Source organism: Hyposmocoma kahamanoa, unplaced genomic scaffold (genome assembly GCF_003589595.1).
Source record: "Hyposmocoma kahamanoa isolate Upper Pololo Valley unplaced genomic scaffold, ASM358959v1 99879, whole genome shotgun sequence".
NCBI lineage: Eukaryota > Metazoa > Arthropoda > Insecta > Lepidoptera > Cosmopterigidae > Hyposmocoma > Hyposmocoma kahamanoa.
Window position 1 is genome coordinate 9,013,554 of NW_020656077.1, and position 16,982 is coordinate 9,030,535.

General features: G+C 35.3%; 1 protein-coding gene across 4 annotated transcripts in view; it reads left to right on the plus strand.

Annotated features, from left to right (window-relative positions):
• Positions 1-13,754: 13,754 nt before the first annotated feature.
• The window catches only part of LOC113239376 (fibroblast growth factor 20), a 297,737-nt gene continuing 294,509 nt past the window's right edge, over positions 13,755-16,982 (plus strand). For 2 of the 4 annotated variants that reach the window (XM_026476356.1, XM_026476359.1), the window contains exons 1-2: positions 13,755-13,857; positions 14,571-14,818. The gene's annotated coding sequence lies outside the window, so the exon portion shown is untranslated. Of the gene's footprint in view, positions 13,904-14,570; positions 14,819-16,982 lie in introns of all 4 variants that reach the window. The other 2 variants (XM_026476358.1, XM_026476357.1) reach the window with 2 other exon arrangements.

Sequence of the window (16,982 nt, forward strand, 5' to 3'; positions counted from 1 at the left end):
GGCAAATATGAAATAAAGAATGTTTCAATAAACTATTGCTAGCCAAACTATTAACACATAAAAATTTACTAGACATTAGAAATCTACACGCCATGTAACCAATCGAAAACGTGTTGAAACAACACTAAACAAAAAAACGTCAGTTTTTGAGGTTAGACTGACCTGTCAAAATGATTTTTATTTATTTTTTATATAATGAGCCGAGCATGGCCGAGCATTAACTATAGAGCCTCACTTTAAAAAATAAAATAAAATTAAGAAATTGAAAACGTATTAATTAAGATCAGCAGATTAGAGTACTTAATTCTTTAATATTGAAATGACATCTAGCGTCGCCTAGCCTTACTTTCTCAAAATCCTATCTTAAACTTTATTTTTTTCCATCCTCTAAGATCTTAAAGCACAAGTTACTGAAATGTAAAAATTGGATTGTATATACAAATTTTGCAGTGTGATATCATGTCACATTTACTTCATATTCACGCGCTGGCTTTTATCTATACTTAAAGAAATGCATTCAAATTAACACCCTTGATAAGAAATTTGAAATAAATAGAAAGCTTTGCCATCTCCTAAATAGTCACTCTTTAAACGATACGAGTTTGAGAAAGTAAGGGATCGATAAGTGCTTTGTCGGCAGATGTAATACTTTAAAATGAATGATGTTGGGTTTTAACTTATGTGTTTGAGAGCGTATTCCAGAACTCTACTCAATGCTGAATGCTCTACTCAATGACGGGAAACTGACCTTAGCGCCATTTTGTCTTTTGTGTGTGTTCGCGCTTAAAATACCTATTATAATTTGAATCATTGAGGTAGGTCAATCGATCGATAGCTAAGTCAAGAGTATTGAAGTATTTTAGTAAGCCGATAGATGGCGTTATAGGTTTTGAGTCTCATATTGAAAGTTTTAAACTGATTATAGGATTCTTATATTCAAAAACTTATTATATCTAAATCGTTGCTTCAAACACATACAACTCAATATAATATAGCTAATTAATACGGGAATTCTCTAATTTTTATGTTTAATTCCCATGATAATATAAAAACAATAACGATCACCGCACTTTTGTAATCTATAAGACATTGTTGCATTGTGTTTTAATCACGCAGTAATGATCTAAATAGCGAGTAAGTTTTTTTCGAAGTTTTTATATCAGATTTACATACTGTACAATCGATCGATAATATCGAGCTTAGTTACCTAATTAATATTGATTTCATCTTGTCTATAAAGAGAAGTTCTTTAGCTTATATTGAATTATTATAACTCTAACACGTACCAGAATTATAATAATAATGCATTTCTTTCCTTCACTTTACATTTCCTTAAAATATGTATTATGTGAGTACTAGGGAAAAAATAACGTTTTGTTTAATCAGTAATAATAAATACGACCCCGTAGCCAGATTTAGAATTAAAACAAAATGGAGATAAAGATTAGAAGATGGAAAAAAATAAAGGGAGATATTGTATGGCTACGCCTTAGTCTGTCCAGAGGACGAAAAATTTTACTACTACGTACTACTTTATAATCTCAGTACAGAGTACTAAAAAAACGGACCTCAAAAGTACGTGGAATTACGTCTATTTGCTAAGTTTTATTGAAATATCTCCTAGTTCGTCACTATACAGGACTTGACACTGGAGATAATAAAAAATCGGTTCTCACTACTCAAAGTATATTGAGAGAAAAACGCCTTGAATTGGAGAAATAGCAAAATCAACCATTAAAGTAATTGCTCCTAAATTAATGTTAGGCGCTGTTTATGAAAATGAATCTTCATGCGTGAACAGCCACAGTTCGAGGTAGATGATTTTCTTCAAAATGAAATGGGACCACTGTGGAAGTACCCCCTTTCCAACAAAAAAAGAATCATGAAAATTGGTTCACAAATACCGGAGTTATCGCGTAACATACATACAAAAAAAAACAACATACAGTCGAATTAAGAACCTCCTCCTTTTTTGAAGTCGGTTAAAAATAAGTAATTGACTTTTATTCTTCTTCTTTCTTGACTTTTCGCGTTTAGCGTTTCAGCCACAAGGTCAATAACATACGTCATGGGATTGCGAAACTATTCTCAGTGAGATTTACACATTGATTAAACTATAGTAAAATCGCTTTATGTTTATTTTAATTTATCAATGCACTAACAAAATACTTGTAATAATATTTAACATTAAACCGGGCGAAACTATATGAATAAAGTAAGCATTCCCATGACGTCATGACCTAACGAGACATAACTTTGCACACCTTCACTTTTGCTTGACTGTGATTTTGCGACGCTATATATTTTCATTTTGCAGTGTGAGTGGCTCAAACAATAACTAAGTATTTAGTCCACTGGCAAATTGCGATAGGTGCGTGGATAAAAAACATTGACTTACAATTATATGGTCGTCGGGTCCGCGCTAAAAAGTGTCCGAAGTTATAGGGCGTTAAAATCGTATACAGAGCGTCATTCACGCTGTAGTCTTCGTTTGTTCGACTGACAGCGAAGCAAGCAAAATTAGACAGTACTGCGATGACATTACAATTTAAATTCAACGTTTTAGCTTTTTCATATTCCTTTACATGTCACTACGTTTAAATAGGTTGACTTGGGACATTTTTTTCGAGGATTTTGTATTAGACCCGTCGTTCATTTATTTGTAAGTCAATGATAAAAAAGCTATAAACTAACTATCCAAAAGTGGATTTTGAAATCGCACTTTTTTAATTATCTAAAACTTGTGATAAAAAAGAAATAAACAATATGAAGAAACAAAATCACAGTATTAAACTTTTTACTTTATTTTCATTTAAAAATTGAACATAGAGTTTTGCAACAGTAATCTTAAAATAACTAGTTTTGTAATTGTTCAGAATTAGCGTAGCCAGTTTTGCAACAACACTATGATAACATGACTGGTTTTGTTATAATACAACAGTAAAAAAGACAACTTGAACCTAATTTTTAATTTTTCTTTAGACTCTTATATCCACGTCGTCAACCGTCAATGTATCTTCATCATCTGTCATTTCTTCTTCTTCGGTGACATTTGATTGTACTTGCACGATAAAATGAGTATACAATTCAAGAATTTCGTATATAAACCAATCTTCTCCGAAATGTTTAACGATCAAATTTTTAATAAATGAACACGAGGAACCTCTCGGATGACAAAATAGTAAATATCAAATAAAATAACGGACTTTACACGAGTTTATACTCAATAGAGCAGCGTTTGTTTGTAGGTTGACGACAAAATGGCAACTTTTGAAAGTGTAAAACTAAGGGTTGTATTCCAGAACTCTACTCAATGCTCAAGTCAGGATTTGACTATGGTTTCTAGTGCTTTAAAACATATTCAAGTCCTGACTTGAGCATTGAGTACAGTTCTGGAAGACGACCCTAAGAAAGATAGCGACTTTTGCAATAGTAGTCAACATTTATAATAAATGATCTCATTGGTGAACTGTCCAGCCCTTGTCTACTTTATGCTGACGACTTAAAAATATATCGCGTCATAAGTGAACCGTCCGACTGCTGTAAATTGCAGAGTGATATTAACACAGTTTCGGAATGGTGCCAACAAAATTTTATGCTCCTCAATGCTAAGAAGTGCTTTGTTATAACTCTTACTAATAAACGTTATAAACATACTTACGAATATCGACTTAACGAACAGTCATTGGATAGAAAAACAGTAGCTAAGGACCTCGGTGTGTTGTTCGACTCTAAATTAACGTTTCGTGAACACTATGCGTACGTTAAGAGCAGGGCACTTCAATCATTGGGCTTTGTAACAAGGTGTACCAAGGGTTTCAAGCAGCCTCAAAGTTTCCTAACCGTCTATTATAGCCTTGTCCGTAGCATTCTGGAGTACGCTTGTGTTGTCTGGTCGCCCTGCTACTCAGTTCACTCCAATAGTATAGAAAGCGTTCAGAGAAGAGCTCTCAGGATCCTTAGTTATAAGTGCGGTTATGGTCGCAGCCTCGTTGGCTATAGTGATAAATGTGTCAAATTTAAAGTAACCTCCTTGCTTGTTCGCCGTAAGAGACAGGACCTCATATACTTGCATAAGATTGTTCATGGCAAAATTGACTGTTCTTACCTTTTAAATAAAGTAAATATTTGCACAAGGCGTAATCTCCGAATACCTGACAGAACATTTCACTTGCAAACGTACAAGAATAACACTTCCTTTTATAGTCCCCTGATGAGAATGTTTCGGCTTTACAATGAGATATCTATGAAAAACTCGTCTCTGGATGTTTTTGACTCAAGGTCCAGAATATTCAAGTGCGTAGTGAATCGTTTGGCACTATCATAGGTATTTATTCACGTTGCTTTTGTATTCATATTTAGTAAATAAGTATATAAATTAAGTAAGAAATATATCAGTTGATCAGGATCAGTAGATCTTTTTTTTGTTTTGTTATTTTGCAATGATGTGTCGACATAAGTAGGATTGCAATCTGGTACAGAAATTTGTAATATATTTAAGTTTTATCAATGTAATTTGATTGTAATCTGTTTTGTTGTCCATATAATAATAAATAAATAAATAAATTTAACACTGATTTGTTCAGAATATACCAAGTTTTGGCATTGTATTGTTGAGGTATTTGAAATTATTTCAAATGCTGATCCATTTCACGCCATTAACTAAAAATCACTAAATATGTCACGTAGCGCTGTTTGCAAGTGGACTACTCAACTGTGAAGTGCCAAGTAGAAAAAATAAAGAAAAAAGAATGAAAAAGAAAAAGTAAAGAAAAAAAAGAAAAAAAAGAAAAAGTTTTTTAAGAAAAATTTTTTAAGAAAAAATTGGTATTGAGTATTTTTTTACAATTAATTATATAAAGAGTATATTATATATGCTTTCAAAGATCTCTAACGTGTCATTTTGTTAAGCATGTTCAACAATGACTAAATATGCTGAACTTGTTTAAAATACGCGTGCGCATCGGTGTTTATCGGCCTATGACAACTTTCATAAGATACGAGAAAAATGTCACAGGTTATAGCTATAGGTTGTTAATTGATTCCGTTGACATATTACTAGCGATAGTATAGGTCATAACGTCTTTCGATAGCGCGAAGTAACTACCTTTTTATTTTCAATTTGGAGTTTTGTAGAGCTAGAGATAACAGTTTTTATTTATTAATTGTTTACGTTATCTAAATGAGAGTTTTTTATGTTCAATTATGTTCAACTTAAGTGTAGGTAATAAAACGTAACACAAAGACGAAAATTTTTTTGTTCGTAATAACGTTTGTTCGAATTTTCGTTATACCGAAAACCGAATTATAACGAAACAGTTCTTCTTTCAGGATATGTTGAATGTTTATTACACGATTAGGTTCGGTTAAGTTAGGTTAAGTTAAATTTAAAAGAAAAAACATTTTCCTCTGGAAATTACTTTCGAGTTTATGAAATTTCGACCAAACGCTATATCTGGAAAATGTTATTTTAGACTACTGATAGGTAGACGTAATAAAAGAAAGATACTGTCCTGTACTGTACTGACTCAACTTTTTTTTAATATGTAATATATATTACATATAAAAAATAACTGTGGCATGCGAATAAATGTCAAAATAAATGTTAAAATCAAATCTTTATTTCATAGGTAAGCATTATTATACTTCAAATCTTCACGTTGGTTAAACTCTACCGCTCATTCGTAAGGCAGATTCTCCTGAAAAGAATGATCTAGAAACTCTAAGGGTTGCTCTTTGTAAATAATATTTGAACACATTCAACATATACAATACATATTTTTTGTTTTGTTTCCAAACATCAGAGATCGAGACTACCTTTATGAACTAAACGCGTTACTACCACAGATTTTTGTCATCCGAGTCAAGTTGTATAATATACATATCTTTATACCTTTAGTATAAAGATTTTGTTTCACTGTAGTTTGAAACCTGGTGAGTGGTAAATATTGTATATCAACCGTAATCTTGTTATAGAAACGTATACATTGCCCTTAAATTAATTTGTGAGTTTCTGAAGACGACTATCAAGAACAGCTAGTTTTTTTTGACCGATTTTTAGCGACCACGACGATTTCATGCGTTTCTTTAGTAAATGCCTATTGACTAGCTTTTTGGTAAATGCAGTTGCCATCACGTCAATTATCATTATTATTCTTTTACATGTGAGTGATCATTGACTTACAATTATATGGACGTCGGGTCCGTGCTAAAAAATGTCCGAATTTATAGGGCGTTAAAATCGTATAAAGAGCGTCATTCACGTTTTAGTCTTCGTTTGTTCGACTGACAGCGAAGCAAGCAAAATTAGACAGTACTGCGATGACATTACAATTTAAATTCAACGTTTTAGCTTTTACATATTCCTTTACATGTCACTACGTTTAAATAGGTTGACTTGGGACATTTTTTTCGTGGTTTTTGTATTAGACCCGTCGTCCATTTATTTGTAAGTCAATGTGAGTGATACTTTAAATGGAGATCAAAGGGGAATTATAAAAGGAAATTGGAACTTCCGATAGTCTGCCACCAGTCTTCAGTAACGTTACCTGCAGGATGACGAGGCCGCAAGATTTGATACACTCTCACACGAACTCTTTTTTTTAATAATATTTAATTTTTAATGAATGTGATTTTTATAAAAACCTAAATTAGTTTTATAAATAAAATAACGAATTACATAAGGTCTTAAATAAATAAAAAGTAGTTATCAATTAAAAAAATAACTACAACTGGATAAAAAACTTACCGATTTATGAATTATGAAATAAAAAATGGACAATTGGACATAGGAAATGAAACTATTTTTCCCAGGTCCCATGGTCACGGTTGACTGAGGTGGTACAGTCTTCAACCAGTTATGTCTAATATTGATGCAAACCACCCTATTTTTTCACTATAGTTACAACAGTTATTAATTAAATACCTTATTTTTAATTTTACAAAGAAAACATTCCAATTTACGCTATATTAAGTTTTACAAATTATTTTATTGAATGAATTTTTATTAAGTTCAATTTATTATTAATTATTAATAGAAATTAGAATAAACATAAACATATTAATTAGTACTGCAGTCTTATGTCTATTTGGGATTTTTCATTAGAGGAAATACTGGATCCCAAACTGGTGGTACGGAGAAACCATCTTCCCTGTTGAAATCAGGATGTTTTTTTAATTTCAATGGCCTCTCGCAGCATCCTGGGTAGATAACGGACTTCTTTTGCAAGGACCTGGGGTTTGTCAAACTTCATTGATTGTGTAGGTTTATCCATGACATGCTCGCAGACTGCAGACTTGTTTACGCGACGGTGTTGACATCAGCTATATGTTCTTTGACACGGGTACAAATACTTCGCTTTGTTTGTCCAATATAAGAGAGACCGCACTCATATCCTGTAAGGACAATCGGATAGTTATGAAGAAATTAGCAATAATGTTTTAGGTACTTTTACATCCCTCTATAAACTAAACTTGGGCAAATGAAATAGGTAAATGGTTTAAACCAGAGAAACTATAATTACAAAAATATAAGAAAAACTGGATTACAAGTCTTCTTAAAGAGACAGAAATTTAACAACGCGAGACCTATACAGTCCACTAATGTATTGCCTCCATGGTCGAGTGACTTACGCACCGGTTTTCATGGTGTCGTCATCTCTAAGGTCCCAGGTTCGATTCTCGGCCAGGTCAATGTAGAAAACTAACTTTTCTATATTTTCTCGGGTCGTCTGGGTGTTTGTGGGACCGTTCTTGTTTCCGATTTCCATAACACAAGTACCTACTTACTTTGGGCTCAGAGCAATGTACGTGATGTTATCTAATATTTATTTATTGTTTTCCTAAATGTATGTATCGTAGTCAACCTTTGACATTTCTAGAACCGTGTAGGGACATGAATCGCCTCTATGGATCTGAAGCATTTGTCTTCTGATTGTCTGACAGCGCCACCTTACAAAAGGATGAGCAAATGGCACTTAATCCGTATTGTACACTCGATACCCTAAGATAGCACTAGTCGACCTTTTGGTTCTGAGAGCTTTCTTACACATTCAACAGAAATATCTAAAGGACTTCCCGCAATTTGGTTGAAATTGGTCATGTGACAGTGTGGTAGAATAGAGTGGATAAAAATCCACTTGTCCCCACCAAGGAGACAGCTGGTAGGTACTACAGGAATAGGCCATCAAATTGGCTTAAAAAGTTTCTTAAAATGTCATTCACTAATGATGAACGAATAAGGAGGTCATACGAAAATTATTTTTACGGTACACAAGTTAAAAGTTAAGTTTGTTAACACTTCACGCTGATCTACTAAAAACAAATAGACTGTACACTAAGTAGCAGGCCTTGCTACTAGAAACTACTGGAAATAAAGGATACCGCTGGTAGAGAGCGTATTAAGTGTGTAGCATTGAAGTTAATAAAATCTAAATTGAAACGAGACGTTAAGTAACTTCAGCCAGTCGTGCGCCTGATGGTAAGCGACACGCCTGTCCACAACAGTTGCATTGTTGAGTTGCACCCTGAGACATTAGTTGATAAGACACATGTGCCTGTTATTACCAGCACCGTTCAAAACCGGAACGCAGTAATTCTCACATTACTGTCTGGCGGCAGTAATAGGTAAGATGGCACTACTTCCCTGGCCGAACTCTCTCACAAGGAGCTCTACTGCTACTACCGTTTCTCCGTACTACGTATAGTATGTTAATAAAAACACCAGGCAAGCAGCAGTGGCGAGGCGTCGATATAACTCGATTTTCAACGGCTTGCCTATAATTTTCAACGTATTATAAATACTACATTTTGCGCTAAATTTTATGTGTAAAATAAGTTAACCAGTGAAACGAAGTATACCTTATGTGAAACAATTTGTGTTAAAGTGTCGTCAAGGCGTCACTTTTTCTTAAGGTAGGTGTTTTTTTGTATTACAAACATTGACTTACAAATAAATGGACGACGGGTCTAATACAAAAACCACGAAAAAAATGTCCCAAGTCAACCTATTCGAAATTTAAATTGTAATGTCATCGCAGTATCGCGCTGTCAGTCGAACAAATGAAGACTAAAGCGGAGTGTCGCGCTCTGTATACGATTTTAGCGCCTTACAAGTGCGGACACTTTTTAGCGCGGACCCGACGTCCATATAATTGTAAGTCAATGATTACAAACGATAATTTTCAAGCCTCGCCACTGGCGGTAGAAACCATCGAAGCACTACGTATCTATTATTAAAAATAGTTGGAAACCTTGTTTTATACAAAGTAAAATTACTTTTGCATTTATTTGTCGTGCTTACCTCTTACTCTACTATATAGTAGTGACTAAGTGTCCATAAAACGCGGTTTACATCCTTTTGGCGAAGAAATTTATCCTCCAACTTAGTAGTGTCTTGCGTCGCAGAATTTGCTGCGCACCTTCCACGTCAGCCTGCTTTCAAATAAATCACCCATCGTCACTGCTGCGCATACGCAATTTTGTTCTTATATATTTAGAATTTGTACGAGTCTGGGGTCTATTCCCGTTCTCCGTACGATATCAAATCCAAAGACAATGTTAAGTAAGAAGCTTCTTTTATGTATCTTCGGCAAAAATCATATTAAATCGCATCATTTAAATTTCAATTCATCCTAATCCAATTGAGATAAAAGGTTATAAACAGCTAATTGCTTGACATCGAGCTACTACTGTACTTTTTCTTTTCAATAGTAATTAATTTTCGGGTCTAAATCCGTATACTTGTTTTTTTTTTTAATTATTATGTCTCGGGCTCTTTACAGACAATGATCATCGTTGACTGATTTTATCGAGTATATAACCGGAAATGGAGACGAAATAAGGGACATCCATCCCTGCCAACTCATCAGGTAAATGGACCTCATGACACTTTTAAATATCAACTCTCGTTTGCGTTGAAATCACGAACTAAATAGCTGAAATTGTTCAGCGCCAACAACTGACCTGTCTATACATATACTAACTATACAACTGACCTGTCTATAGCGCTGCTCCATTCGGTGGTCTGAGGAAAACAGCAAAACATCTAATTACAAAACAAACGCCATCACATTTCATCGGTAATTATGATTAATTATGTAATTTCATTGACTTACAAATAAATGGACGACGGGTCTAATACAAAAACCACGAAAAAAATGTCCCAAGTCAACCTATTTAAACGTAAAGGAATATGAAAAAGCTAAAACGTTGAATTTAAATTGTAATGTCATCGCAGTACTGTCTAATTTTGCTTGCTTCGCTGTCAGTCGAACAAACGAAGACTAGAGCGTGAATGACGCTCTGTATACGATTTTAACGCCCTATAAGTTCGGACACTTTTTAGCGTGGACCCGACGTCCATATAATTGTAAGTCAATGTGTAATTTTTAAATTTTCGTCCATTATAGCAAACCTCAAGTTAAACCAGTCGATTTGAAGTGAAAGTTGACGACCTGTCAATTGTTTCGAATTCTGGCTGGCCAATCGGAGCGCAGTTGTCACCGTAATGATTTGGCAGAACAGTTTACAAACAAATTAAATGACATTTCGTCTCTATTCCTGGTTATATACTCGATGTATACGTTATAATGATTATACTCGTTGACTGATTTGGATCCAAAAATATAATTTCATTGTAGCAACCGCGAAAACCTAACTCTGTGTTGACTTATTCAATATTTGCATACTGACGTGCAAACGTACGTTGTTACTTACAATAATGACGAATAATAAATAAAAAGTGTAAATCGAAAGAATGATGTGTCAGACAGGATTGGTATACAACATAGTTTCCCAAAGTGGCCCCTGTCGTCCCCCAGTGGGCGCTAAAGGTCCTAGGGGGGTAGGGGCTTCGGAAGCAATTGATTCTGTCCAGAGGGTGCTACCGCAAAAAAACCTGGATTATACATATATGTAAACTACACTACATATCGACCCTGGAAAGCAATCTTGTCGTATTCATAATTGACAATAAAGTGATTGCGACATCTCTAGCCAGGGCTGGCAGTTGTAAAGATATCTAACTGATATATAACGATTTCTCATAGATGGCGCTACGGTTAAAAAGTCGTTGAAAAACCAAATACAAAAACACGACAACAAGCACATAGAAAAATTCGTGAGGCCCGCTGGTTCGTTCCATGACTTACTTGATATAGCGTCTGGCACGGTATGCTAGAAGATGTCGGTTTGAATCCGGCTGTATCGAAGGATTTTTTTGTATTATTATTATTATTATTAACTTATTTGTATTTTTACATTGACTTACAATTATATGGACGTCGAATCCACGCTAAAAAGTGTCCGAATTTATAGGGCGTTAAAATCGTACACAGAGCGTCATTCACGCTTTAGTCTTCGTTTGTTCGACTGACAGCGAAGCAAGCAAAATTAGACAGTACTGCGATGACATTACAATTTAAATTGAACGTTTTAGCTTTTACATATTCTTTACATGTCACTACGTTTAAATAGGTTGACTTGGGACATTTTTTTCGTGGTTTTTGTATTAGACCCGTCGTCCATTTATTTGTAAGTCAATGTATTTTTATATTAAGTTTATGTCACGTTTTCTATTACGCTAAGAGAGCCTGGTGACCTGTAACACAGGTTTCCATCCTAGTACAGACTCCAGCTCTTAATAGGGCACTTGTTATTGTTATTTTTAATTTTAAGTAATTAAAATTGTGTCTTTAATGTGTTCATACACTGTAACTATACCTTATTGAGAGAAATAAAGCGTATTGTATTTTCTGAGTGTTTGATCTTTGTGTTAATAATTAAAATGACTTTTTTTTTTATAAATTTCGAATCAGAAATAATTCCGCGTTCTTTGGTCTATGAGTCGTGTGCTAAGACGATTTTTGTTATTCAATGTTGATTGCTGATAAAATACACAGGAAAATGCTGTAAATAGAAGTTCGATTTTTCGACATACGACATGATTGCTTCCCAGTGTCGATATGCAATTTTATTTCTTTGTAATTTTATTGTGTTACGTTAATATAAAAAATACGTGTTGTCAATTATTTCTTGAACTCCCACGGGCATTCATATTTTTTAATCTTGCCTAAGTGGGTCAAAAAAGTCAAAAACTTTGGGAACCTATGGTATACCTTAAAAAAAGCTTATTATTAATACATAAAATAATACTATGACAATAAGTATCCGAAGAATTGATTAGAATAGAATAAGTCAAAGTCAAAGTCAATTAATAATTTATTCCGTAGTGTCGCCTTAGTTTCTCAAACTCGTACCTTAAAGAACAAAGTTAACGAAATTCCAAAAAATAGATTGCATATATACTAATTTTGCAGGTTGATTTTACAACACTTTTCCTTTATATTTACAAATTGGCTTTTAACTATTCTTAAAGTAATGTATCGAAATCAACACCCTTGATAATAAATTTAAAATAAACAGAAAGTTTTGCCATCTCCTAAATATCACTCGTTATAAGGTACGTGTTTGAGTAAGTAAGGCATTGATAGGTAAAATTTTTACACTTGAAAACGTCATTATTTAAGTTACTCTTCGTTCACTGACCGACTTCCCTGAGAAGAACTGGCAAGAAACTCCAGGGTTTGCTCTTTGCAAATAAACTTAAATGCTATAAAACACATTGTGAATCACATTTGTGCAGAATCTAGACTCATGTTTTTGTTATTTCATTTGTAGTTTGTAATATGAGTTTTCAACTAAAATACTTTTAATATAAGTTATATACTTAGGAAATGGTAATCTTAATTATGCTCCGGAATCTTATTGTAAAAAATAGCATCATTTCGACTCATCCGAAGAACAGAGTCCGATGTGTTTATATAGCGAAAAGAGAATAAGGACGTTACGAGAACAATTTCGTTATTCAAATGATATAAAATTTATATATCTTATTTCGTTTCGGAAATATAAAATTGAACAACGGTCAATCTGACATCCACAGCGAAGAAAACAACCGAAATGTACTATGTCCTGAGAACAAGTAGTCTCGCACCTTTGTTCTACGGATGAGTCGTTTTATTTCATATGATCAATGTCACAATTCAAAATACAATGTCAAGGAATAATACAATCGTCACTAACGCAAATAATAATAATTAGTATAAAATAAAGTAGTATAACTACTGCCTAGTATAGTAGGTATACCAGCAGTAGTATAACAATTGCTAGTAAGTAATCATCTTTAATTTAAGAACCTGTGATCGTGTCGTGCTGGTGAAATCACAGGCACAATTGTCAACTTATGTCTCAGGGTGTCAGGGGCAGTGGCAGTGCCCCTCAGATCTCAAGGCTCTGAGTGGTACTGCAACTGTTTGGGATAGGCGTGTCGCTTATCGTCAGGTACGGGAATTGTTCACTCCGTTATTTTGTATTGTACAAAAAAGGATTGGGTTTTAATCCACTCCATTTAAAAAAAAAAAACTAGCAAACCCGGGGGATATTGATACTATTGTTATGGAATTATATCACTATTAATGTTTCGCCAGAGGTGCATAGAAATTTGCTTATCATCATTTAACACTGATTACGCGAAAACAAACAACACTTCTGTAGTGACGTGGTTACTGTTGTGAATAAAACAAATGGTCCAATTACCTTATGAGACCAAAAGTTTTTAAAGTCAGCTTAAGGATGTGCAAGTTTGTCAACTGGTTTCTACTACAGACGGTACAAGCGGCGGCGTTAGATCGAGCTTTTTTGAAGACGAAAACTGTATCAGCCGCTCCAGAGTCCAGATAGCGGAGCAGGCACGTCGCCTCAGTATCGCGCGAGATTCCGCCCGGGTCGGACACGTACCTATGCCGCTCTACCGCTCGAACGAGCGCACCCGAACGCACTCCCGATAAATCATAGTTGGTAATCAACTAAAACGTGATACGCGAACTTGACGAAATATCGCAGAGTAACCGCCCACAATTATTTTACTATAAAAAAGTTTTTCTTACTTTCTCTTTTGGAGGTTAGGATTTTTCCGGTTAACGTTTTTCCGAAGAACTTCTTGCGTGTGTTCGAAAATCGTTTTTAGTTTTGTGATTTGGCAGCCGGTGTCGGTGCGAGATTTTGCAATTGCATAACAATGCAGCGAAGGCCGGCCGCGTGGAAATGTCTTGCTGCCTTTTCGCTTTAGTGAAAATTGTTGCACTGTTTAAAGTCTAAGTGCTGTTGTTCCACGCGGTAAAGAGCGCGACTATAGATTTGGGCCGATTTTAGTGTAATGACTTATGCCCGGTACTCGCCCTGTTACGAAACTCCCGGGACAAAAAGTTTGCCCGAAAGAAAACTTCCTTTTCGCTTCCTCTGACGACAGTAATCTTGTAACCGCCTGACTTTTTTTGGCACTAAAGTAAGTTTATATAAGTTTATTTCTCGTCCATCTTTTACCACGGATAATTTGAGCCAACAGATAGCGGTCTTTTTGTGAGTTTTAGTCTGTTTTAATTTTCTGTCATTCGGACGGGCTTTATTGTTCAATAGGCCGTGCTGTAATTACTCTGTGATATTTTGAGGTTCAATTAGTATAAGATTAGAGTCGTGTTTGCTGTGATATTAATATTGTGCGTGATTTTCAGATCGTAAGGAAACGTACAGTGGGAAATGTTACTAGTATCCATTACCTTCCCTGTGTAACGTGGATTTGCACCAATATGCCAGTGTTGATAGAGTTACAATAACCACAAGTGAATACGATCCAGTTAGAAACGGTACGAAAGTGACACGGCGTTGGGAAACTTACGCGGTTATGAAAAACATCAACTAATGTAAACGGTATCCTCTAAAGTGCTCTGCTCGTTATTCAACCCCGTCGGACTTAACTCAGGTGAGACGAATCTTATCTTTTTGTTCGTTTACATATATATATATTTTAAATATAGCACTTGTTAGCTATGTGAATCAGTAGGCAGGTATTGTGAGTTGTCGATGTACACTTGTTTATTTGTCAATCGGTAGTGCAATAAGCGCACTACGACCCAGTTGCACCACCGGACCGACCGGGACGGATATCTTTAGGCGGGGAGGAAGTTCGCGGCCTCTTCGGCGTTGGTCCAAGTGCTTGTTGCTCACTTATAGAGTCGAAGAAACAATTTGTTAAATTATAAACGCTTACTTAGGACCTGCATTTTGCGCGTTCAAAACAATACTGTGAAAACATTGACTTACAAATAAATGGACGACGGGTCTAATACAAAAACCACGAAAAAAATGTCCCAAGTCAACCTATATAAACGTAGTGACATGTAAAGGAATATGAAAAAGCTAAAACGTTGAATTTAAATTGTAATGTCATCGCAGTACTGACTCGTGAATGACGCTCTGTATACGATTTTAACGCCCTATAAGTTCGGACACTTTTTAACGCGGACCCGACGTCCATATAATTGTAAGTTAATGTCTGAAAATGAAAAAAAAATGCTAAATTAAAATGTGGCTTTTTCAAAATACAATTCAAATTATGACATAGGACCAGGAAACACAACTCATTTGTAGCGTACATCGCGCACGAGAATTTCCTACGATTCCTGCGCTAGGCAAAGCCTGCCTCGCAGTTGATTGGTAAAATCCTAAGCTAGGAAAGAACAATATCAAAGAGAGTTTTTATTTCCAAATTTATACTTAATTTCGTTGAGCACCATTACCCGACTTTTTCGCTTAGTAACGGCATTGATTTCAATGTGCGATTTATTAAAATACGATTTAAAGTACTATGGAAATTATTTAACCGGCGGAAGATGCCTTTTAACACAACACGCGGTCTATTAATATAATAAATAAAATAAAATTAATATAATTGAGATTTTGAGTTCAAAACGTAACCAAAAGTGTATAAAACTAAGAGCCAAAGATGAAAAATAATGTCACTGCCGCTGTTTAAGCATTTCTGTTTCTTAAAAAATCGGTACAGTATACCTGGAGTAGTTGAAACTAGTTTTTAGACTTAATTTCATATAATTACTTTGGATAGGAGTTTAACTTGCATTCTTTAAAACTAATTGATTCCATGGCCGAAAGGTTACAATGACTGCCACACAGAGGTCCCAGGTCCGATTCCCGGGCCGGCAGAAATATTTATATGGCCTATATTTATTTGGGTGTAGTTTGTGGTTGTCTATGTGTGTGTCCATGGCACCCGCGATACAGGGTTTCTCTAGTGAGAGGTTATAAGGGTGTACGCGTTGTTATTAAAATTTTCTCGGGTTGTCCGTGTGGCGACGTCGGCAGACGTACGTTCGTTAATCTAATAGAAGAATTTGTAGCAGTAAAACTTCTTGTGAAAGAGCTCGTGTAGAGAAGTGTTGTCTATTTCTGCCGCCAAGCAGTAATGTCAGCATTACAGTGTTACGGTTTTGAAGGGTAAGGGCGGTGGTGAAATTACACACACATGGGACTTGTCAACCTATGTCTCAGGCTGACGGAACCAGTGGCAATGCCCTTCAATGTTCTGCTCTGAGTGGCACGGTAACTGCTATGAACAGGCATGTCGCTTACCACCAGGCGCACGACTAGCCGCCTCGTCACGTGTTAAAAGAATACTGGATCGATGTCACCAGATATTATTTACAGAACTAGTAGCAGGCTGAGTGATAATAATAATAATGACAACACACAGTCATTAGGAAAACCCTGTACTGCCATGGAGACACAAACAGACAACCATAAATTACACCCAGACTCACGAGAGAAATGAATGTAGGCCTCACAAATATTTCTCCCGGCCCGGGAATCGAACCCGGGTCCCCTGAGTGGCACTCCAGAATGGTAATCGCTCACGTTGACGTGATTTCTGTTGAAAAAAATTTACACATGTGACTTGAGACAAACCTCTATCTATCAAATTTTGGTTGTAACGGCCGAAACGTGGGATATGCATACCCAGCTTGCTCTATTGTTTGCCAAACGAATAATACCCCACGTCGGAAGTAAACGTTACTTCTTACCTATGGTACTTAATGCTTACTACTTCCTTATTGAATTTCTGTCAGTGG